Below are 26,423 nucleotides of genomic sequence, written 5' to 3' on the forward strand. Positions count from 1 at the left end.
CCTCTAATGGGTTGAACTGTACTTCTGACGTGCATAAGATCCAGAGTTCCATCCCTGGCACTACATGTTCACCCAATCAGACTGAATACAGCCATAATCACATCATAATTATAGTCACAATTACAACCAAAGTCACATTTATATAGTTACAGTTTTGGTGTCACAATCCAGTCCATAGTCACAACCACAATCATTATCATAGTCCTAGTCACAATCATAATTATGTTCATAATGACAGGCTGTGTAGAGCCCAAAGAAAGGACAGGAGTACACCTTTTACATAGGAGACCTGGATTTAATCGCTGTCGTTGTATGGTCCTTTAAGCACTCCTGGGAGTGACCCCCACTCACTGCCATGTACGGCCCCCCCCAAAAAAAGAAAAATTTTAAAGGCCACAATAATGACAGCTCATATTTTTTGTTTCAGAGCCACACCCGGGGGACCACAGGGTATCAGGAATCAAACCCAGGCCTCTTTCATATGGAACATGTGCTCCAGTCCTTTGAATCATTCCCCAGGCCCAGTGGAACTCAGATGTATAGAACACTGTGTTTGTTGTGAAGCCTGGTCTGTAAACTCATATGCTGGGTTTCAGACAGGGGACTTGTCAAGGAACTGGTGATGGTGGGGAAGCTGGAAGTGAGTAAGAAGACTCTTGTTTTAGGAAATATAGGGAAGAGACTATAAGCAGACCACATTCCCCATCACTAAGTATCTTCCTTGTTTACTGTGCTAACACCTGGCCCAGAGTTTGGTATATAGTAGCCATACTCCAAAAATTTGCTAAATGAATAGGGAAAAGCTCAACCTATACTCTGTATGTAAGGATATGTAAGAATCAAGGATTTGGGGTAGTGTCCTGGAACATATTTATTTTTGGTAGCCTTGTGGCTCTAATTAGTTATTTGCATCTATGAGTATTTATTTCCCACTGATATTTCACCAGAAATATATATATAGAAATGCACACACACACACACACACACACACACACACACACACACACACACACACATATATATATATATATATACACCTCATAGAGCTTGGCAAGCTACCGAGAGTATCCCACTCGCACGAGCAGAGCCTGATAAGCGACCTGTGGCTTGTCAGGCTCTGTATTCGATATGCCAAAAAGAGTAACAATAGGTCTCATTCCCCTGACCCTGAAAGAGCCTCCAATAGTTTGGAAAGACGAGTAAGGAGAGCCTGCTAAAACCTCAGGGCTGGGAGGAATAGAGACATTCCTGGTGCCCACTCGAGTAAGTCGATGAACAACAGGATGACAGTGATAACAGGATGACAGTGATACAGTGATTTCACCAGAAGAAGACTCACAATGCAGTTCATGTGACTTTTCTCTAAGTCTGGGATGCTTCTTGGCATCATCAAAACCTCATAATAACCTCTTACTTTCTCTCTCTCTCCCTCTCCCTCTCTTCTCTCTCTCCTCTCTTCCTCCCCTTCTTCCATTCCATTCTCTCTCCCCCCCCTTACTCTCTCCAGAGTGGGAGCCACATATTTTCTTTCATTTTTAAAATATTTTTTATTAAGGCACTGAATCTACAAAGTTGTTCATAGCACTCAACTTTAGAATTAGTCATGATCAAATTCCATGTGTACAGTTTTGCTAACCTCAAGCCCATCATACCAGTATTAGAGATCATTCCCACCTGGGCTTTGGGGTCATGTGGGGTGCCAGGGACCGAACCCAGATCAGCTGCATTGCAAGACAAATGCCATAACCGCTGTCCCATCACTCTGGGGAGCCACATATTTTCTATAGGAACAAAGGACCTTCAACGGGCTAGGTGCTCTCTCCCTGGACCCAGTAGGCCCTAGAGACAGCTGTCTCCTGGCTGGGCCCCCTCAACTAAGATCTGATTTTCTCATCATCTGGATAGTCTCAGCAACTTGCAGCAAAGGGATGAACCAGCTGACCTTTCTGGAGGTTTGTTTAAAGCAGAACAATGTTTGTCTTGTCCAAACACTATGAATTACTCCAGAGAATCCTGCCCAGTTTTACAATCCACAGCTACAAATGGCTTACATAAATAGGGACTTGTCTCCTCCCTTAGCCCTGTCTCTATCCTAACAACTTCTCCCCTCCCCACTCCAATAGATATATCCTAGGCCTCTCTCTATATCATCCCACACCTTCTCTCCTCTGAGGCCCAGAATGGTGCAGAAGCAGATGTAGGCCATATCTCACATGTGGGTTATTGCTGTATGTATTTCCGGTAGCAGTCGTCTCTGTTCTTGGTGTGGAAAGGGGTAGTCTTGTTAAGAGGATCTCTGGGCACATTGTACCATCAGTGTGAGGGAAGTGGTACACAGTGTTGGGTTTAGTCGTGATAGTATCTGGATAAAAGGAGGCTGTTATGTTTGTAGACTCAACACTGAGCCATTATGCAATGCATTGAGACCATTTCTTACCTATCATATTGCTCAACTCAGTCATACATGGCTTCCTTAGAGATTGTATATTCAGAGAATCTAGTGTATCTCCTACAAGTTGACCCCACCCACTATGGGCTTGCAATCGAGTAGGAAAAAGATTTGTACCATCAAGTGTGAGTCACAGAAAACAAGAAAGTCTTATGTTCTTGGGATAGAAGAGGCTGCAGGGAACAGCATCCAGATGCTGTTTAGGTAAACTTTATTGCAGTTTACCTAAACACAGTGTCCATGACACCTACATAAAAATTTCCAGGAAACTTGTTTAAAATGAAGATTTCTAGGCCTTTCCAAGAACCTAGGAAAGTTTCCAAGCACCGTAAATGGCAGAGGATGGAGATGGGGCATGTCAAGTCTCAGTACCACTATCTGTATGATGGTTTCAGAAGTTTTGAGAGGTGCCATTTAGCTCATTTTGTGTGGTTTCAAGGAATGCTGGACACCAGAACCCAGAAATTTTAAGGGAAGGTAGAAGCAGCCTGAGGGAAAAGTGAAGAGTCACCTAAAACGCCAAGAAAAGTGTTGTGAAGACTGGAAAGAAGCCAGGTGAGTGTGAGGCAGGACTGGTGATTGAGGCGTGAGTAGTAGGTGGGAATCTGCCATATGACCTGCGCTTGGAGCCAACTGTGATCTCATTAGACAAGTAAACTGAGACACAGAAGGAAAAGCTTCAGCATAAAAGTTGGCAAATGTTGTGGGATTCAGTCTTCCGTATATACCCTGGGATACCTGATGCGGCCTTTCTAGAATTGGGACTTTCCACAAGTTGCTTCTTAAATGAAAATGAGAGGTTCCACTTCAGAGCCACACTCCTTCTCTCCCTCAGTGGGAGGGTCCCACTGGGTAGCTGGGCCCTGGAACCAAATCTGCCCCGTGATGGACACAGGGTGAACCTGGCTGCACGGAAATCATGGACCTGGAGTTTCGCCCTAAGAGATTGGACTTGTCTTTGCCTTCCTAGAGGTTCCACTGCAGGACTGCAGGCATTCCTGATGGTACAGTCTGCCCTGAAGAGCTGCTATGCAGGATCCTGCTCCCCAGGGGATAAGAGACACCAACTGAAAAAGCTACCAATCCGTCATCCCTGCTTTCAGACCTGGTAGGCTATTTTGTACCCAATACTTGGGTGGCCCTGAAGTCAAGAGAAGATGAAGGAAAAAGTCCTTTCCCCTCCACTAAAATACTAGGGAAAATTTCTGGGCTCTGACAGTAGTGCTATGCTTGGGCACATGGTCACTTGCTGTTGTTCCCATGGGTGAAATCTGGAATACCTGCTCCATCACTGTCATTCCGTTCCTCATCGATTTGCTCAAGTGGCACCAGTAACGTCTCCATTTGGGGGCTGTTGTTACTGTTTTTGGCATATCGAATATGCCACGGGGAGCCTGCCAGGCTCTCCTGTGCGGGCGAGATACTCTCAGTAGCTTGCTGGGCTCTCCAAGAGGGGCGGAGGAATAGAACCCCAGGTCGGCGGCGTGCAAGGCAAACGCCCTGCCGCTGTGCTATAGCTCCAGCCCACCTGCTCCTTATCTGGAGTTAAATGTCCAATAGAGGTTTGGGGTTGCTCTAGCCAGGCCCTACTTTTCAGACCTATGCCGGTGCATGTGATTTCATTTGCACATTGCAAACTCCAGAAACTTGCTGTATGACCTCTGGCACTATACGGTGGACTTTGGGGCGTGTGTCTTCCTCTTCTGCAAACCGCGGGTCTTTGGATGGTCGGACCTCTCCCCCGCCCCGCCATCCCACCACCTCCCAGTGCTTACCAAGGGGCAGACAGAAATCCAGCCCTAAAAACCGTGCCTGGAATTAGCTGCGCCGCCTTTAGTTTAGCATTTGATTTTCTAATCAATCCCTTTGTCCCTAAGGCCTTAACCCGAGGCCCCGGCTTCCACGTTTCCCCTTGGCTGGACTTTCCAGTCTAAGGCACTTGAGTGAGTGATTCCTGGGAGCCTAGGCTGAGGCCGGCGGGTCCGCGGCGCGGGCCGGGCTGTATGGAAATGGTCAGAGAAGCCGGCCGGCGCGGCGACGATTTATTCTGGGAGTGACAGCCCCTTTGAGCGCTCAGCGAATGGCATTTTCTGTCTGTGAAAGCCTTTCTTCCCACCTCTGTTCAGATTAGCTCGGTGGATGAATGCGCCCATTATCCAGCCCGCTGACCATTCTGAAACGCCAAATTAATTACTAAGCACTGAATCGCGCGCCGGGGCCGGGGCACTGGGAAGTGTGAAAATAGCCAGCGGCTGGGGACGGGGAAGGCGAGCGGCAGCGCCGAGAGGCCAGGCGGGGTGGCCCGGGGTGCGGGCGTGGCCGGGCCAGGGTGTTGCTTGGCCGGCTGCCGAGCGCGACCTGCAGGCGTGACCGGGCGCGAGCGCGGGGCCAGCGGACTGGAAGGCGCTGAGCCCGGATCGCGGCTCCGGCAAGCTGGGCTCGCCCGGACCTCGCCAAACGCGCGGGGCGTGAGACCGAGATGCGCGGTGGTGCCTTCTCCCCGAAGCCCTGCGGGGGGAAGGTCGCCCCAGATCATCCTAGCCCGTGGCCACCCCGCCATCCCCGCGGCCTTCAAAGAACTTGGGGACCGCGCTGCAACTGCAGCCCAAGCCAGAGGTTCGGGGAGCGGGATTCCGGCTCAGCGAACGCAACTTACCTCCAGAGGCTCTGCGCAGCGCGGCGGCTCCCGGCGGAGCGCAGCGGGCCAGCCGCGGGTCTCGGGTCTCTTCCGCCAGACTCCGCCAGGTGGTGTCGGGACCGCGAGGGCCTCTGCAGCGTCTCACCCTGCTGGGGCCTCCGGCTCTGCGGCCCGCCCTCCAGAGCCCACCGGCTCCGCTCCCGCAGCGCGGAGACCCAGGCACCCAAAGGATGGATAGGCACCGTTTGGAACAGGAGGATGCCCAGGAGAAAGTTACGCATCCTCCCCACTCTAGCACTGCTGAGGTGCAGAAATCGCTTCCGAGCTGCAGGCCTCAGGGAAGGGAGGTGAAGGGAAAGGTTCCCGGGTCCCATCCTGGGGTTTGCGATTTTGTGCCCATTGCCGTTGTCCCAGAATGAGCCTCCAGTTCATACTTGAAGTGGTCCGCTCGCCCGCACGCCTCGCCGGGTCTCCAAGGGAGCCACTTAAAATTAGGCTAGCGTGTCATTCATACCCCTAAAACAGAAAAGTTTGAGGACCCGGGAGGCGATTGAGAGATCCGGCGAGAAGCGGGACGTTGGCGCGGGTAGGGCGGGGAGAAGTTAGATCTCAGGGGCGCTTTCTCGGCGCCGAGGACACGCCACCAGGCAGTCGCGGCACAGCCAGTCCTCAGGAGTGAACCGATTTAAGTTTCAGGATGCCATTAAAATGTCATATTATGTTGTCCTCTCTTTTCACAAATTAGTTTTTAACATTTTGTGTCGAGATGTCAACCTGTAGGAATAACTAAATTTCTGTCTTTATTATTTGATAAAAGAAATTAGTAAATTCCTTAGTTTGATTCATTTCTCAACTAGTTCTTTTGGGGAACTAGTATGAGGATAATAGGTAGTGAAACTTTTTGAGTCTTTGCAAGTCAAAGAAGTCGCTTTTCTCTCTGTTTACTTATACACAGACACTAGTTAGATACTGGATGGTTTAGGACATAGGACCCATAAGTCTTTATTTGCACCCACAGGTCTGTAAAATAGGGATGTTGTAGGCATTAAACTAAGAGATTAACACGGAACATGTTACTTTCTCTATGACTGAGACACTAGAGAACCCTCAGTGTGACTCTTTGGGAGACTCAGATATTTATTGATTTACCTTCTGGGTGTGTTTTGGTGGGAATGGACATGGCTCTGTGCTTGGGGATCATGCCTGGTAGTGTTCAGGGGACCATATGCATTGCTAAGATTCAAACCTGTTCTCAGGCACAGTCTCATGCTTTATACTATCTCTCTGATCCATCTTCTGATTTTGTGTGTGTGCTTACGTGCAACTTTATTTATTTATTTATTTGCTTTTTGGATCACACCCAACGATGCTCAGTGGTTACTCCTGGCTCTGCACTCAGAAATTATCCCTGTCTGGTGTTCGGGAGACCATATGGGATGCCAGAGATTAACCCGGGTCAGCCGCGTGCAAGGCAAACACCCTACCTGCTGTACTATCACTCTGGCTCCTCATCTTCTGATTTTTTATAGTTGCAGAAACCTCCCAAATTTTAGAGAGTAAAAATATTATGCAACTTTAATTCTTCTTCTTCTTCTTTTTTTTTTGCCATCTGGCTTTAGTTTACTTTCTTAAAAGAAAAGAGATTCTGTTGCTTCCTCCTGCACCAATGGTGACATTTGTTTGTCACTTTTCTTTCCATTTCATTATTATTTTTGAAACTTGAACAAATTGAACTATATAATGACTATAATTCCTCCCATTCAGATCCCACAGTCTGGAAATCTATGGTAAAAAAAAAACATGCCCACCTCCAAATGAAATAATATTTCACAGTTAAGGGACCGGGAGATAAATAGTACAGCAATTAGGGAGCATACTTGGTATGTGCCTAACCAGGGCTTGATTCCTGGCATTGCATGGTCCCCCAGGCATAACCTGGTTCTGCCATGGAGGTTCCCAGCACTGCTGGAGTAGCTGTGTAATCCCCAGCACCATGGGGTCTGAACAGCACTATATCTTAGAGCCCTTGCATTGAACTGCAGGCCTGGATGGCTGATGGCTGAGAATTACCAGTGGCGCCTGTGGGCCCCCTGAACACTGCTTGGGAAGACGGGGGAGGGGTGGTTTCATCGGAGGGGAAGATTACAGTGAAAAATAAGTGTTGAAGAGATTTGTGACCAGAGGCCTTCCTGGGAATGGGAAAAATGATGCACCCATTGACATATAGTCTGGCATTTCCTCAAAAAGTTAAACATATGTTTATTGTTTGTGTGTGGGTTTTTTTTTTGAGGGGCACACTCAGCTGTGCTCAGGGCTTAGTCCTGACTCTCTGCTCAGGGATCACTCCTGCAGGCTCAGGGGACCATATGGGGTAGCAGGGCTCAAACCCAGGAAAGTTTCACTTAAGGCAAGAGCTTTTACCCGCTGTACTATCTCTTTAGTTCTTTTGTATGTCACTTCACTTTAAAATACATATATATATATATATATATGTGTGTGTGTGTGTGTGTGTGTGTGTTAAAAATAGCAGTTGTCATTTGACCCCAACAATTCCATTCCTGATTGCAGATCCAAGAGAAATGAAAACATAAATCCATGCATAAACATACACTATACAGGTCAAGAAAATGGCTTAACAGTTGAGCATTTTTCTTGATAATGTAGGACCCTGCGTTCAATGCCTGACACTGTCTGAAATGTATACATAAATGTCCATTTGTTGTATTATTCAGAATAACCAAAAAGTGGGACCCCAGATGTTCATTTGATGAATGGCTAAAAATGCAGCATACCTATGTAATGCATCATTATTCAGCCATAAAAAGGAATGAAATAACTGACAGGAGGAATGAACCTTGATTAGAACCAGCATTATAAGTCAAAGAAGCCAGTCATCAAAAGCCATATATTGTTTGGCTCAATTTATTGGGAAATGTCAGAATAAGCAAATCTATAGATATAGGCAATAGATTAAGACTGCTAAAAGGTTAGGCCTGGGAGTCAGAAGTTAATGGGAATTAGCTTCTTTGAAGAATGATAAGAGTTGATTTTATTCTTCAACAATTTTGTAAACAGACTTAAAATCATCTATTGTACATTTTAAATGAATAGATAGCTTGAAAGTGAATTCATTTAAATCAATATTCTATATAAAATTCTTATTGAGCACTCGATGTGCATTAGATACTAGGGAAAATACTGGTGACACATAAGTGAGCAGAGATGTGGGCTCTGAAGTTTAAAGCATAATGTAGGATTTATAGAGCTTATTTCAGGTTCCTACTACCTTTCAAAAGAAAGAAACACTCTCCTTTTACTTATGTGCAAAGTCTTATATGGCCCACACAAAAAATAATTTTTTTCTAATTAAACTATGATTTTATTGCTTGAATACACAAATTTGTGCCATTAAGGCAGAGGAGGTTGATGGGTCATATTTCCAATTGAGGGGGATGTCTTGTCTAATCTTCGAATAGTGGGAGAAATAGTGAATATGACTCTCAATTAGAATCAGACAGCACTTAGCATCCTTATTCTTTCTGTTCCTCTCTAGATGCTTTTGAACAGCAACAGATTTCTTAATTCAATTGTAGATAAGCTCAGGAAGATCAGGAGTGAGTCCTTTTAGACTTAAAGATTTTTGAAGTTTCTTTCTAATCACAAATGTTCTCATCTAACACTATGGGAGTCTCTTAGGATGACATCAATCTGGGAGAGCATCAGGCCATTTTGGGCTACTTTTTAGATTAGCTTCTTCAAGTTACTGGGTGTCAACTTTAGCCAAATAGGGACTCTGTGACAATAGGACGGAGCCAACTGTGACAGGCCCTTTCCAGAAACATGTATTGGACACATTATGGTGGAGGGTGGGAGGCAAGAAAATCAAAGACAAGACTTTTCTGAATTCTACTGGCAGTAATTTTCAGTTTACCTTGGAAATTCTTCTTTGAGATAAATGGCATTAGGTATTTCTAAATTTTACTTTAAATATTTAAATATTACTACCAATAGTAAGCCTTGAGCACAGCTAGATACCTGCATCCCCTTACCTCCTCTGCCCCAAATAATTCATTAATCTGAGCAGCTGGTTAATAAAAGTTTCTATAAATGCACTATTCAGATTCATAGTAGCCAAAAAGGTCTTGGTAAGAAATAGCTTTTCATTTGAGTAATTGCTTTGGTCAGAGTCTTTTGCCCCCGCACCTAGGAGGGGGTGGCTTGAGTTTCCCTCCCCATCCCAAGCAGAGCCCCAGCAGCTGAAGACCTCTGGAATCCAACCACAGCCATGCTCAAGGCCCCTCTCCACACATTCGGATGAGCCTCACACATGAAGGAACCTGCAGAGGAACCTAGGTGTGTGGGACCTGGGGCTGAAATCTCCAAGCCTGCTCAGATCGGGACTGGGCCTCTTCCGCCCAGATCCCCCATTTTCCAGTAACTAGGCAGTCACATCCAGAAACTGCCCAGGGCGTCATGTAATCCCATCAATGGCCAACATTCAGAAACTATAAAACCAAGCTCCCAGAAGTGAATAGGGCTGAGCGACATCTTATAGCCTAGTTCTCCCTCCTGGAGAACCTGGCTACCAAGAGTTTTCTGCCCACATGGGAGAGCCTAGCAAGCTCCCCGTGGTGTATTCATATGCCAAATACAGTAACAATGATGGGTCTCATTCCCCTGACCCTAAAAGAGCCTCCAATGCAGCACCATTGGGAAGGACGAGTAAAGAGAGGCTTCTAAAATCTCAGGGTTAGGTAGAATGGAGACATTACTGAGACTGCTCAAGAAAATGATGATGATGATGATGATGATGATGATGATGATGATGAGATATCTCTAAATACCTACAGACTTATACACCTACATACATTTGTAGATACTACAGACTCAGCAGCAGTCTCCTGCTCCCTCGTCCCCTCCTCCTCTAGGTGATCCTAGAAATTGGGCCTGTAAGGATTGCCTTAACTTCACACTTTAAATCATTATTCAAGTCTTCTGATTGGTGGTGTTAAATTCTCAGAATGATGTCAATTAATTTTGCTGCTGCTTCCAAGAACTATAGCACAGTGTTTAAGAATAATGACTGTGGAACCAGACCTACAGGGCCCAAATACCAGCTCTGTTTCTTGGGATTAGCTACTTACTTTCTCAGTGTCTCAGCTTCACTCCCGCAAAATGGGGTGGGAAAAATATTAACATAATAACCAAAGCCATAAGTATAATGAATGTAATAAATATATACATAGAAATGACAGTGTGATGCTAGCTGATAATATTGTTTATTTAGGATCAGAGATGCTACTTTTCCAAGTCCCACGAGGTGGTGCAGGCACACCACTTCAGGCAGTTAAAACATACACACCCCAAATCCCCTGGGCCTTTCACTCTTACCTCTGGGACTATAAAAAAGCATGCAAATACTTTTCTAGTTTTGTGATTCCACAACATTAAAGTGAGCTATCTATAATGGGACCAATTTCTCTAATCAGTAACACTCATTGGAAAATGTTCTCTCCAATTCAAAGAAACTAGTGCATGTCATACACTAAAGTGTATATGAACTCCATGCCAGACTGTGTGCTGCCTGCTATCTAATAATGGTGGGGAGCAAATATAAGAGTTTTTCTTTGTTATCTGCCTCCTTTCTACAGCAAATACTTTGTAACATCCTTGTCTTAAGGTTTATAGACAATGCAATTTTCTGACATAATTTTATTTCTCATCAACATAACACCCTGATAAGAATATAAAGAAGAAAAATGAAGTCATGTTGAGCCTAAAGGAATAGCTCAACACGTTGGAATGTTTGACTTGCAAGTTTATGATTGCAAGTTTCATACCTGGTATTACCACATGCACTGAGGAAAATTCTGGCAGCTTTTCTGTTTGATTCCAACCACTGCAATAAATTTCCAGTCATACTTACTTTGTACAACCACAATGAAGGAGTGGTAAGTACAACCAAAGAAATGTGAGGCCCACAGTTATAGTATCATGAATGGTGAGCACATGTATGAGCATAGCAGTTACCTTTAGCCAGCACTAGAGCCAGAACTTGTGCAGTGAGTATCACACAGCTATACACATGTGTTACCTCTGGTCATCACAACAATATAAACACATCAAAGAGAAGGGGAGGACAAGGTAAAATTAAATGCATATAGCATGCATTTTAGTAGATGAATGCTTGGCAGTTATATTAAATATGAAATAATGGACAAGACAACAATAACACCAAAATGTCTGATTAAAGTTTTCAACATGATTTTTCTCCACCTTCCCTCTTTTATTTTTGGTTGTTGGGATGAACAGTGGCCACACATACTTGGTTGTGATGCTTTTTGGAGCTTGTACATCTGGTTGTGATGCTTACACACTTAGTTGACATATCTGAACACAGTGGCTTATAATTCCAGAGACTTTACATTTTAATAGGGGCCTCTCCAAAAGTTCTCAGAGTACCAGAGCCACTCTCAAGTGAGAATAGTCAGTTGCCAGCGCCAACCACTTTTTGTTCTGTCCTGCGATGTGGTGCTGAGGGTCATATGCTTGCAACACTCAGGACACCACAGTTGGGGGTTTGTGCAGTATGATGGGTCCTGCTTACCTGCAAGTTATGGTCTCCACCCTTTCAAATTACCTCCTTGCAGGGAATCATTGCCATGATGACACTCTGTGTGTGTGTGTGTGTGTGTGTGTGTGTGTGTGTGTGAGGGGGGGGAATGGATTCTCAGCCTTTTATCATAACGGAGATGCTATATCGCTGAGCTACATCCCTGGGCCTCCTGACCAACATAGTTTTCCAAAGTGGTCTTGGTCAAGTTTCCATCCTGGAAGCGTAATTTAAATGTTATTTTATGGCAGTACTCCCCAAAGTGTTATACAGATTCAATGCAATCCCTATAAAGATACCCATGAAATTCTTCAAAGAAATGGACCAAGTTATCCTGAAATTCATATGGAACAACAAACGCCCACGGATAGCTAAAACAATTTTGGGGAAAAAGATGATGGGAGGCATCACCCTCCCCAACCTTAAATTTTACTACAAAGCGGTAACAATTAAAACAGCATGATATTGGAATAAAGGCAGAGCTGCAGACCAATGGAACAGGGTGGAATATCCCTACATACAACCCCAAATGTATGATCATCTAATCTTTGATAAGGGAGCAAGAAATGTGAAGTGGAACAAGGAAAGCCTCTTTAACAAATGGTGCTGGCACAATGGACAACCACATGCAAAAGAATGGGCTTAGATCTCGACCGCGCACAAAAGTCATCAAAATGGATTAAAGACCTCAACATCAGACCACAATCCATAAGGTACATTGAAGACAAGGTCGGCAAAACCCTCCATGATATTGAAGCTAATGGTATCTTCAAAGATGACACGCAACTGATCGACCAAATGGAAACAGAGATAAACAAATGGGACTATATTAAACTAAGATGCTTCTGCACCGCAAAAGATACAGTGACCAGAATACAAAGACAATTTACAGAATGGGAAAAAATATTCACCCAATACCTATCCGATAAGGGGTTGATATCAAGGGTATATAAAGCACTGGTTGAACTCTACAAGAAGAAAACATCCAACCCCATCAGAAAATGGGGCGAAGAAATGAACAGAAACTTTCCCAAGGAAGAGATACAAATGGCCAAAAGGCATATGAAAAAGTGCTCTACATCACTAATCATCAGGGAGATTCAGATCAAAACAACCATGAGATACCACCTCACACCACAGAGAATGGCACACACCCCAAAGAACAAAAGCAACCGCTGTTGGAGGGGATGTGGAGAGAAAGGGACCCTTCTACATTGTTGGTGGGAATGCCGACTTATTCAGCCCTTCTGGAAAACAATATGGACACTTCTCAAAAAATTAGAAATTGAGCTTCCATTTGATTCAGCAATACCACTTCTGGGAATATATCCCAGAGAAGCAAAAAGGTATAGTCGAAATGACATTTGCACTTATATGTTCATCACAACACTGTTTACAATATCCAGAACCTGGAAAAAAGCTGAGTGCCCAAGAACAGATGACTGGTTAAAGAAACTTTGGTACATCTATACAATGGAATACTATGCAGCTGTTAGAAAAGATGAAGTCATGAATTTTGCATATAAGTGGATCAACATGGAAAGTATCATGCTAAGTTAAATGAGTCAGAAAGAGAGAGACAGACATAGAAAGATTGCGCTCATCTGTGAAATATAAAATAACAAAGTAGGAGACTAACACCCAAGAATAGTAGAAATAAGCACCAGGATGTTGGCTTCATGGCTTGGAAGCTGGCCTCACATGCTGGGGGAAAAGGCAGTTCAGATAGAGGAGGGAACATCAAGTAAACTCTGATTGGAGGACCCGCTTGGGAGGGGAGATGCGTGCTGAAAGTAGACTATAGATTGAACACGATGGCCACTCAATACCCCTATTACAGACCACAACACCCAAAAGGAGAGAGAGAGATCAAAAGGGAATGCCCTGCCACAGAGGCGGGGGGTGGGGGTGGAGGGGGGATGGGATTGGGAGGTGGGAGGGATACTGGGTTCACTGGTGGTGGAGAATGAACACTGGTAGAAGGAGGGGTGCCCGAACATTGTATGAGGGAAACACAAAGTATGAAAATGTGTAAATCTGTTACTGTGCCCTCATGATGATTCACTAATTAAAAATTTTTTTAAAAAGAAAAAAATAAATGTTATTTTAATGCATATTAAATTATGAATCAAAAACAAATATTATTATATGTTCATAGGCTGTCCTTTGAGACATTTATAAGTTATATGATCCTAGTGGGCCCCAATGACCATGCTGGAATCACCATGGTTATCTTCAGCACCTCTGAGTCTGAGAAGCATCTCATTGCTGGACCAGGCATTAAGTTTTCCAGTGGGGCTGACCAAGCATCACTGGGAATGGCCTCTGGACTCCCTGAGCACTGCTCAGAAGGCACTATTCCATGAAAAAGGTTATTGTGAAGTTGTGTTAGGCAAAACAGTCCCATATGATATTTATATAGTTCTGAGTCCTGACTTCTACCACAATCATGGTGGACAACCAATTCACCATGAATTTGAACTACTGGTCCAGCATCCAATTACTCTGAGTGTTTCTAGCAAAGTTAAATTTAGTCTGCTTAGGGCTTAATTTTTAAAGATCATTTAACTTTTTGGTGCAAGGGATGGAACCCGGGACTTTATAAAGGCAAGGTACACAGTACATCACTGGTCTACCTTTCTGAGAGAAAGGGAAGCTGTGGAATGAGGTATTTTCCTGAGTGTCTCCTATCCTGTTAGTTCTTTGTTTTAAAAAAGAGAAGCTTGAGGTAAGCTGGGTTAACTTAAAGTCTTGAGCACAACCCAGTGGGCTTTTTCTTTTCTTTCTTTCTATCTCTCTTCCTATATCTCTTTCTTTCTTTCTTTCTTTCTTTCTTTCTTTCTTTCTTTCTTTCTTTCTTTCTTTCTTTCTTTCTTTCTTTCTTTCTTTCTTTCTTTCTTTCTTTCTTTCTTTCTTTCTTTCTTTCTTTCTTTCTTTCTTTCTTTCTTTCTTTCTTTCTCTTTCTCTAAAACCCAGCTGGGAAATAAATTAGAACAGACATAATCCGGAATTTTCACTCTAGGAGCCAAGGTATCTGAGAAAAACTTTGTCATTTAAGAATTTCCTGCTATATATTTGCTTTGCATGTCAATTTCAAGTTCTCTTCCTTTGCTTTCGCAGGGATAGGGCTTGCAAGATCAGAGCTTGTTAGGACAAGATTTGAACATGTTAGCATGTATAGGCTTGCTCAATAGGCTTGCTCATTAATTATGTCCACCTCCACCTGCTACAGGGCTTTTTCCTGTCCTTGCATCTGGCTTTTCCTTACTCTTTCAGTTATAGCACCTCACCCCCAGCCCCATCCAAGCTTTCATCTTATTTGTCTTGAGAGGCAGGTATGACATGACCCAATCCCCCCATCGGTATTCTAGGAATTCCACTGCTTTAACAAACTGAGACAATCTCTCCTGAGCCAGGCAGCTGCATTTCTCTGTACACATTCCATCATTTCTGCCAATTGATGTCTCGACACCAGCTGGTCCTCTACAGTACAGGTTTAGATGTCTCAAGATTTTCCTCCCAGAAAAAGGAGGCCTCTCTGACCTAAAAGGGACAGCTAAAGGGAGAAGAAACCTTTCCATCATCAAGTGGGCCAGAGACCCATGACTCTGTACTTCTACTCTTTAGACACTATCCTGATAACTTAGCTCCCAGATGTCCATCTCCTACAGCTGTAATCTTCTAGGTAGTGTATCTTTACTAATGATCTCCTGTATGCCTGGCACTATGGATACAGTGGGTTATTGGCCAGCACAATCTTTGTTCACATTGGGCTGTACCCTAACAGGAAAGAAACATTCAATAAATAAGTCAATAAACACGTGTTTAACATTAGATGAACATTACTAGAAATAAAGATCCATGTGAGGGTCTGCTATGTGAAGGTTGCCACCTCTATTATTTCTCTAGCCCCAGGCAAAAGAACCTAAAGAAGAAATATTTTGAAATACATATAGAAGGCCATTATGACTGGTGGGTTGAGAGCAGTTAGGGGAATACAGCAAGATGTGGAAAATGGATAGGAATCAGATTCTGATAGCCCTTGTACATTATTTCAGGGCTTTGAATTTAGTTGAGAGTGCCACTTCTATCATTAAAGAAGTTCACAGTGGCACTCTTGCAGAGCAACAATGCACTACAAAATATCAACCAAAAGATGACAACTATGTGAAGTATCATTGGAGTTTATAGAAATACAGGCGTACTTTAGAAGTATTTTAGATTGAAAAATTCAATCTAGGGCTATAAAGGTAGCATTGTGGGAAGGGGGCTTACCTTGCATGTGGCCAACCCAGGTTTTAGCCCTGGCACCTCATATGATCTCCTGAGCCCCTCCAGGAGTGATCCCTGAGCACTGAGCCAAGAATAACCCCTTGAGCACCCCTGGGTATGGCCCAAAAACAAACAAAGAACAGACAAAAAATGTTTAGAAGAGAGGGCTGCACATGTGACAGGTTTTCCATTTTACATAGTTTCTAGTTTCTAGTCGGAGGCAAGACACACTGAACACTGTGAGTTGCTAAAGGTCCAACTGAAAATTGACATCTTCAGTATTAACTGATTGTTTGACACCTCTCCCTGATGCTTTAAAGATAGTTCAAATTCAATAGTTCTCAAACCCAACTCATAGCGTGCTACTCACACCTGCCGCCTCAGTACTTCCTGTTTTTTGCCTGTCCAGGCCAGTGACCCAGCACTTATCTTTTTTTTTCTAAATTTTTTATTAGTGAATCACTGTGAGGTACAGTTACAAACTTACAAACTTTCTTGCTTGTGTTTCAGTCATACAATGATCCAGTACTCATTCCTTCACCAGTGCCCATTCTCCACCACCAATGATCCCAATATCCCTCCCACCACCTCCATGACCCACCCCTCCCTGTCTCTGTGGCAGGGCATTCCCTTTTGTTCTCTTTCTCCTTTTGGCTGTTGTGGTTTGCAATAGAGGTATTGAGTGGCCATCGTGTTTGGTCTATAGTCTACTTTTGTCACACATCTCCCATCTCGAGACGGTCCTCTAAACACCCTTTACTTGGTGTTCCCTTCTCTATCTGAGCTGCCTTTTTCCCCAGCATGTGAGGCTGGCTTCCAAGCTGTGGAGCAAACCTCCTGGTACTTATAAGTACTATTCTTGGTTGTTAATCTCCCATTCTGTTACTTTATATTCCATAGATGAACCCAGCACTTATCTTTTATACCTTACTTGCTGCCTCTAATACCCTCTATTTGACTCCCCCAAATCTTGACAAACTTACTTTTTAGACATTTCTCTAACTTGTCCTCTAATCTTCAGCTCTACCTGAGACCTTACCTAATTGATTTACAGTAGATTACTTTCGCCTTTTAACTCTGGCCATGGTCTCCTTACTGGACTCCCAAAATCACTAGATTCGATTCCCCTTTCACTCACCCCACTCTATTCTTCACATCTTAAGCAAACTAAATATTTTTAAAATGTACAGCCAATCACTACTTCTCATACCAGCCTTACTGCTCTAAAAGGAAAAAAGATATTTTCTTCTGCTTCATTAGGACAGTATGACCCATTCTCAGATGAAAACAAAAATAATAAAAAGAAATCAATATGTTCACTGATGTAATGTATATATGTTAATAATAAATGTTGCATGTTAAATTGCTAACAAAAATAATTTTTTAAAAGAACTAAATTCTATTTAGTTATTTTTAAAATTCTATTTAGAATTTTTAAAATTCTATGAAATTTATAAATTATAAAGGTGGTGATTCTGATAAAGAATATTTTTTTTGTTTTGTTGTGTTTTGGGGCCACACTTGGTGGTGCTTAGGTCTTACTACTAGCTCTGTACTCAGGAATCACTCCTGGAAGGCTTGGAGAACCACATGAGGTGCTGGGGATCAAACACAGATAGACTGAATGCAATGCAAGAGCCTTACCCTCCGTACTATCTCTCTGGCCCATAAAGTATAGTATAGTGTATATTTTAAAGTTATGAGAGTTGTCCTTTAAAAATATGTGAAATCAAGTGCATGAGAAACAACCATTCACAGTATTACAAATCAAAGAATCTAAATAAAAATGCTTTAAATGCACAACTGTAAAAATAAATATTTAAGTAAATAAATGAAGAGCTGTAAAATCTTGACTATCCAAATATGTCCAGGAGTTGCTCTGCAGTCCGGCCTAAGACTGCACAGATGTTAGATAGCTTAGCGTCTGGTCTGGGAGTCCCTGGTGAACGCTGGAAATGTACTGATGCGAACTTCCGAATATGAAATTTCAGCAATATTTAGTAACATTCTTAGAAGTTTGTTATTAAGAAGTCTTAAGTCAAAAAAAAAAGTCTTAAGTCATATGGGAGAAAAAGTTTTTAGATCTTATCATCAAATTAGAGTTTTATTTTCTTATCTTTTTTATCTTTCTGTAGTTTTTGAGTGCAGAAACTCAAGACCCCAAATGGGCAAAGGCCAAGGGCTATGCTACTGAACTATCTTCCCAATGTCCAAATTTTATAAATTTAAATAATAATTTAATAAATTTATTAAATAATTGAAAATCTCAGTTCTTCTGTGAACTTGAAGGGGCTCTTAAATTTTAAAATCCCTTTAAAAAAACACATCAAACAAAACCTGTTTAATGAACACTAAGTTTTAAATTTGACTTGCTAGGAAGTCTTTTGTTGTTTTTATTTCCAATCAGTTAAAAAAGTGTTGAATCCTGTTTAACTTTAGGGTAATACAGAAAGAAGTTTTGAACCAAATTATGCCTGCAGGGACAAGTTTACCCATGTTTGCCTTAGGGCGCTTATTAGAATACAGATTTCTGTGTTAGATGTTAGACTGACTCAATCAGAATAGTTTGTAGGGAAGTCCAGGAATCTGTCCTTTAAAGAGGACACAGGTGAGTTGCATTCTTTTATTTCCTTACTGCTTAAGGATGAGCTGGAGTGATAGCACAGCGGGTAGGGCATTTGCCTTATACACGCTGACCCAGGTTCAATTCTTCTGCCCCTCTCAGAGAATCCGGAAAGCTACTGAGAGTGTCTTGCCTACACGCAGAGCTACCCGTGACGTATTTGATATGCCAAAAACAGTAACAACAAGTCTCACAATGGAGAGGTTACTGGTGCCTGCTCAAGCAAATTGTTGAGCAATGGCATGAACAGTGACAACAAATAATTAATAAAAATAATAAACAATAATTTAATAAAATTAATAAATAATAATTTTATAAATTTTATAACTGTGCAATACAATGTCTTATGTGGTAGGTTACTTTTTGGATTGGGGTATGCTAAGATAATTTCACATAGTAGCTATTTTTACATCATGCTATTGGTTTATGAGTACTACACTAGAAAAACTAGCACCAGTCCCTGTTTTAAAGTAAGAAATTGAGATTCAGAGACATTAAATGCTGGTGCACAAATCCCATAGCTACATTTTAATGATACAGAGTCAACATAATCATCTGACTCCTTTTTATTTTTTGTCCTCTCCAGCTTTATTCTGTTATAGCAGGGTAGCACTGTCGTCCCAGTGTTCATCGATTTGCTTGAGCAAATAATAATGTTTACTATAACGTTTATTAAAAATAATAATGCTTACTATAACAATGCTAGTCAAAGTTATGTGAGGTAACTTTACCTCACAGTTACCTTTTATGTTTTTTTATGGTGAGAATACTAAAGCTGTAGTGTCATAACAATTTTAAAGTATATAATAGATGCTTTTAACTATTATCACTTAACCTAAAGACAGACTAAAATCACTTAGCCTAAAGACTGATCCATAGTGTTGGAGTAGAATTTAATTTTTATGATTTTATAACGTGAGGTGTAAATTTGTGCATAATATTTTCTTTATCCATTCGTCCATTAAAGAATATTTACATTATTATTTGCATGCCTTCTTTATTGTGAATATTGCCATGAGAATGAAGATTTTTTTTACATACTGATTTCATTTCCTTTGTATATATATATACCTAGAGAGAAAATACTGGAGCACATTATAGTTGTTTTTGATGATTCACATATTTTTTGTAGGGACAAAATTTTATAGTAAAACTTATAGTTCACATAAAAATTTATAGTTCACCAATGTTATAAAAGTTTTTCCTTTGCTGAAGATTCTCACCAGCATTTGTTTCCTTGATCTCTCCTTTTCCCCTCTCCTTTTTTTTGATAGCATATATATATGTGTATATATATATATATATATATTGCTTTTTGGGTCATACCCAGCAATGTACAGGGGTTACTCCTGTCTCATGCACTCAGGAATTACTCCTGACAGTGCTCAGGGGACCATATGGGATGCTGGGAATCGAACTCGGGTCGGTCGAGTGCAAGGCAAACGCCCTACCCGCTGTGCTATCACTCCAGCCCCCAATAGCTTATATTTTAGGTAACATGCTTTACTTTAGCATGAATTGTGATTTAGGAATATAATGTTACTACTATACCAAATCCATTACCAAAATGTCACTATCACTCCTCTGCTGTTCCTATATCTCTTCTCATTCCTTCCCCCACCCATTTTCTGAACTTAGTTCTGTGAGCAAAGTCTAAGAGTTTGTTCTCGTTGGCCGTAGTCTATTCTCCCCTTTGTTTCTTTGTATTCTACCATATGAGAAAGGTCATCTGAAATTTTGCCTTCACCCTTATGATTTATTTTACATAACATGACACCCTCTAGTTTCAAGTTGTTGCATAAAACAATATTTCATTTTTAGTTTTAGTTCAGTAGTATCCCATTTTGTGTATATACTGCAATTTCTTTATCCTGTCATCTGTTGTTAGGCATTTAAGTTGTTTCCAGATCTTGCTATTATAAGAAACATAGTAATAACATAGATATGCATATATATTTTCAAATTGGTATTTTTGCATTCTTAGCATAGATGTCACAGGTTGGAATCTCATGGTGCTTCAATTTTAATTTTTTTTAAATCTCCATACTTTGTAGAGGTTAAACAAGTTTATATTCCTACCAACAATAGATAAAGTTTTCCAGCCCTTTTGCTATAGGCCTCTTTTATTGGTATCTCATAATTGTTTTGATTTGCATTTTCCTAATAATCAGACGAGTAAGGAGAGACTGCCAAAATCTCAGGGCTGGGAAGAATGGAGACATTACTGGTGCCCACTCGAGTAAATTGATGAACAACGGGATGATAGCGATACAGTGATAGAGTGAATAATCAGTGATAATGAGCACTTTTTCACACAAAATATTTTGTGTGATACTTTTTTTAATATCCTGTTGACCTGTTTGTCTTCTTTGGAGATGTTCCTGTTCAGCTCTTCATCCCATTTTTCCATAGGTTTTTTCTGTTGTTGAGTTTTGTGACTGTTTTATATGTCTTGGATATAAACATTTTCATCAATTTGCTCGAGTAGGCACCAGTAACGTTTCCATTGTAAGATTTGTTGTTACTGTTTTTTGGCATATCTAATATGCCACGAAGTAGCTTGCTAGGCTCTCCTGTGTGGGCGAGATACTCTCGGTAGCTTGCCGGGCTCGCCAAGAGGGGCGGAGGAATTGAACCCAGGTCTGCCGTGTGCAAGGCAAACACCCTACCGCTGTGGTATCACTCCAGCATAAACATCTTATCAGATACGTGGTGTGCAAATATAAATATTTTCTCCCATTTGTTAGGGTGCCTTTTATTTTAGCCATCATTTCTTTCACAGAGTGCAGAAACTAGTTTGATGCAGTCCTATTTGTTCTTTTCTTTTCTCTCTCTCTCTTTCTCTCTCTAGTATTCTTACATTCAGTCTCTGCTGCTACAATCAGACAGGCAGAAAGTGGGAGGACACTTTTTTCTCACATCTGTAGTGGAAATCTTGGAGAATATAAGCAATTGCTACAGGTCTGTCAACAGATACATTTATTTTATTTATGCATCTTATTTTATTTACTTTTATTTATTTATCTTTATTTTATCTTTATTTATGCATTATTTAATTCATTTATATATGCTTTCAATTTTATTTGCCATCAGAGTTGGAACATTTAAGGTATCTCTGAAGTCAATAACTTGAGAGTTATGTCTTGTTTTCCTCAATTAATTTTATAGATCCAAGTCTAATATGAAGGCCTTTAATAAAATTTTAATAAGCTTTTTGGAGTATGGTATGATGTGATCTGATTTCATTCTTTGCATTGGACAACTGCTTTTCCCAGTACCATTTTTTGAAGAGGCTTTCCTTCCTCCACTTTATGCTCTTGGCTCCTTGGTCATAAATTAACTATTCATATATTTGAGGATTTACTTCTAGGCTCACAATTCTAGATGAAAGACATTCATTTGATACAAAACGATCACTCCGAGTAGGTTTGACTGGCATTTCCTTTTCCCTGATGATGCTTTCTGAGGTTGAAAAATTTTCATGTAAATGTTGAACTCAGCATGCCTTTGGAGAAATGTCTTACAAAAATTCTCTGTTAGTTAAAAAAAAAAGTGATAGTAACTGTTGTCAGCCGTTGGCTATTGAGCTTTATGAGTTCCTTATATATTGTGAATGTTAATTCCTTTCATGTAAATGGTTTGCAAATATTTTGTATGTTTCCGGGCCACACCTGGTTTTGGTCAGGGTTCATTGCATTACCAGGCAATGAATCCATATTTCTTTCACTTTGGAAAAGTATTTTTTAGCTTAATATAGACACACTTGTTAATTTGAGGGAGAAGGTGGTACTCTTCACTTATGAATAGCTCCTGGCACTGCTTGTGGAAACATGAAGTACCAAGAATCAAATCTAGACCTCTTGCATGCAAAACACGTGCTCCCACCCTCTTGGCTACCTTTGTGGCCCTAACCTTTGCTTCTCACTTGTGTTCTTGGTATTACATAAAAGAAAAGCTATTGCCAAAACTGATGTCAAGAAGTTTTCCTCATACATTCTTTTAGGAGTCTTTGTTTTTGCTTTTTTTAAAAAAATATTTTTTGGACACACCCAGTGATGCTCAGGGGTTACTCCTGGCTCTGCCCTCAGGAATCACTCCTGCAGTCCTGGGGGACTATATGGGATGCTGGGAATTGAACCCAGGTCAGTCGTGTGCAAGGCAAATGCCCTACCTGCTGTACTATCACTCCAGCCAAGGAATCTTTGTTTTGTTTTGATTTTTATTTTTGTTTGTTTGTCAGCTTGGCGACTTGTAAGGCAAGTGCCTCTTACCTCTCTGGTCCCTCTTCTAGAAGTTTCATGAATTTAAGTTTTAATATAAACCATTAATCCATTAAGTCTTAATTTTGTGGATTATGTAAATGAGGATATAAAATCTCATTATGCCCAGTTTTTCAGGAATCACTTATTGGATAGTTCTTGGCTCCCTTGTCAAATATTAGCCTTATCAGTGTTCATTTCTTGACTCTATTCTGTTTCACTGGTACTTGCCTAGTGGTTTGGTTCTATTTTTTTGTAATATAGTTTGATCTCAAGAAGTGTGATACCTTCAGCTTTGTTCTTCGTTCTCCAGATTGCTTTGCCTATGCAACCCTTTATGGTTACATAGGACTTATATAATTATATATTATTATATTATTGTGAGAATGTACTCATACACATCAGAGATAATGGTCTATAGTTTCCCTTTCTTATTTTATTCTTATCGGCTTTGGTATATTATGAGGGTAATGTTCTCATAATTTAAATTTAGGACTGTTCCCTCTTCTTCAGTGTTTTGTTGCTTTCTTTTTTTGAGTTTGAGATTTGGCTTTAATTCTTCCTTAAATGTTTGATAAAATTTACCCTGAAGTCATTTCTTTATGGAATTTTATTTGTAAATTTAAAAAAAAATCCTAATTCATTCTCCTAACTTGTGATTGTTCTGATCACATTTTTATTTTTTTAAAACTTAAAATTGATTTGGACTCTCGGTACTTGCCGGGCTCTCCAAGAGGGACGGAGGAATTGAACCTGGGTCAGTCAAGTGCAAGGCAAACATCCTGCCCGCTGTGCTATTACTCCAGCCCCAGATCTTCTGGTGCCGAAGACCTCCGGAACCCAGCCACAGACATGCTCAAGGCCACTCTACACATACAAATCGAAGATCAATGGGATGACAGTGACAGTGATAGTGAAAAATATTTTTGGTGTGATATTGGGTGTTATGACATTGCATTTACAATTGTATCCACTTGGTAAATTATATCATAATTGTGTATCATATCTTTATCTTTTCATTATATAATCACCTCCTTTGTCTCTTGTTAAGACTTTGGTCTCAAAATTTCTTTTGCCTGATAAAATTATAGTTATCCCTGATTTCTTTTGATGTCCATCCACATCGAATATTTATTTTCCCTTCACTTTGAACCTCTATGTGTCCTTGAGACTGAAGTAACTCACATGTATCAGTAGATATTTGGTTCCTGTTTTTCATAATCTGTTCATTTTTTTATTTGTCCAGTCATTTTAGACAAAATGTTGAAGATTAAGTCTACTTATTGAACACAAATTTTGTACCCCAATCTTGGGTCTCTGGCTCCAGACATATGAGCCACTGTTTTCATTAACAGGTATATTGAGAAGAATTAGCAGGTATATTAAGAACAAGGACTAGGATATTTACATAGCTGTGGCCAGAGGGTGATCTACAGTCAGCAAGCACCTTTAAAGCATAGTATTAAAGTTATGGAATTTCTTATTTGTTCTTGCCTGGGTACACATTTGCTGTCCTCCAAGTAGTCCATTTTTGCTTCTTTTGCTCAGGAGACTATTTCAACCTTGGGGACAATGATTAAGAGGACAATTATTTCTCACAATTAATATTTTGAGAAGATAGTGGTAGTGATGGAGGTGAAGGTGGGACTGGGAACTTTAATGTATAGTTTCTGTACCTTTACCAGCACCAAAGTGCCAAGACTCTTCATCACTGTCCTTTAAAAAAAATTAATCATCATGAGATACACAGTTACAGTTATTCTCATGGTTGAATTTCAGTGATACAATGTTCCAACATACATACCTTCATCCAGTGCACATTTCCCACCACCAATGTTCCCAGTTTCCCTCCTACCACTTCCCACTCCCAGTCTGCCTCTATAGAGATACTGTCCTTTTTCTTTCTCCTCCTCTTCCTCCTCCTTCTCTTCCTCTTCTTCCTTCTCCTCCTCCTCCTCCTCCTCTTCCTCCTCCTCCTTCTCTTCCTCTTCCTTCTCCTCCTCCTTCTTCTCCTTCTTCTCCTTCTCCTTTTTCTTTTCTTTCCTTTCCTTTCTCACTCTCTTTCCTTTTGGACATTATAGTTTGCTGTACAGGTACTAAAAGATTATCATGTTTGTCCCTTTACCTTCTTTCATCACCAAGAGAGATCATTTCCAACTATCATTGTCTCAGTGGTCTCTTCTCTGCCCTAACTGTCCTCCCTATCCCCCACTTGTAGCAAGCTTCCAACCATGGACCAGTCTTCCTGGTCCTAGTTTCTATTGTCCTTGGGTATTAGTCTCCCACAACAGTTATTTATATCCTACAAATTTATCACTGCTCTTATGTCAATTCTTGTCCACCTCTTTCTCTCCCCCCTCCCCCTGTTACCTGCTAATCTTAGATTTACAATGAAGGCCAAGAGTATGCCATCATTAGAGACTGTCTATTCTATAAGTGACAGGGCTGGAGCAATAGCACAGCAGGTAGGGCATTGGCCTTGCACGTGGCCCACTCGGGTTCGATTCCTCTGCCCCTCTCAGAGAGCCCGGCAAACTGCCGAGAGTCTCCTGCCAGCATGGCAGAGCCTGGCAAGCTACTTGTGGCGTATTCGATATGCCAAAATTAGTAACAAGTCTCACAGTGGAGATGTTACTGGTGCCCACTCAAGCAAATTGATGAGCAACGGGATGACACTGACACAGTGATATGCCACACATGAGTGACATCATCTGATATTGATATTTGTCTTTATTACACCTAACATGATACCCTCCAGTTCTTAGTAGCATAACACTACAAGATTTCGTCTTTTCTTATATCTAAGTAGTATTCCTCTATTTTAAAATTTATTTATTTATTTATTTTATTGAATCATCATGAGATAGTTACGAACTTTCATGTCTGGGTTACAATCACACAGTGATAAAACACCCATCCCTTCACCAGTGCACATTCCCCACCACCAATATCCCTGGTATATCCCCCCTACCCACTCTCCCCTGGCGTCCATGGCAGACAATATTCCCCATACTCTTTCTCTCTACTTTTGGGCATTATGGCTTGCAGCACAGACATTGAGAAGTCATCATGTTTGGTTCATTATCTACTTTCAGCACACATCTCCCATCCTGACTCTTTGTGTGTGTGTGTGTGCTTGTGTGTGTGTGAGGCTGTGTATATCACAGCTTCTTTATTCATTAATTTGTCATTGGACATTTGGGTTGTTGCCATATCTTGGCTATTATACTTAATGCTGCAGTGAATATAGAGTATACACGTATCTCTATAAATTAATGTTCTGTGTTTTGGGAGTAGATGCCAAGGAGTATATTTCTGAGTCATATAGAAGCTCTATTTTTTTGAGAATTCTCAATACCGTTTTCTGTTGAGGCTGAGCCAGACAACATTCCCACCTACAGTGAATGAGAATAGTGAATATGGTGGGAATTCACCACATCCCCTGGTTGTGGTGAAATAACACTGGTTGTTTCCATTCTAAATAACAGTATGAGATGATATCTCATTTTTATTTGCTTTTCCCTAATAATAAGTAATGACAAACATTTGTTCAGAAAGCTACTATTTGG

At 41.2% G+C, this 26,423-nt stretch overlaps 1 protein-coding gene across 1 annotated transcript in view; it reads right to left on the reverse strand.

Moving 5' to 3' along the window:
- Positions 1–5,286, reverse strand: part of NTN1 (netrin 1) — a 263,946-nt gene extending 258,660 nt beyond the window's left edge. Inside the window, exon 1 of the mRNA XM_055131810.1 lies at positions 5,106–5,286. The gene's annotated coding sequence lies outside the window, so the exon portion shown is untranslated. The remainder of the gene's footprint in view (positions 1–5,105) is intronic.
- Positions 5,287–26,423: the final 21,137 nt, after the last annotated feature.

Source organism: Sorex araneus, chromosome 3, assembly GCF_027595985.1.
Source record: "Sorex araneus isolate mSorAra2 chromosome 3, mSorAra2.pri, whole genome shotgun sequence".
Classification (NCBI taxonomy): Eukaryota; Metazoa; Chordata; class Mammalia; order Eulipotyphla; family Soricidae; genus Sorex; species Sorex araneus.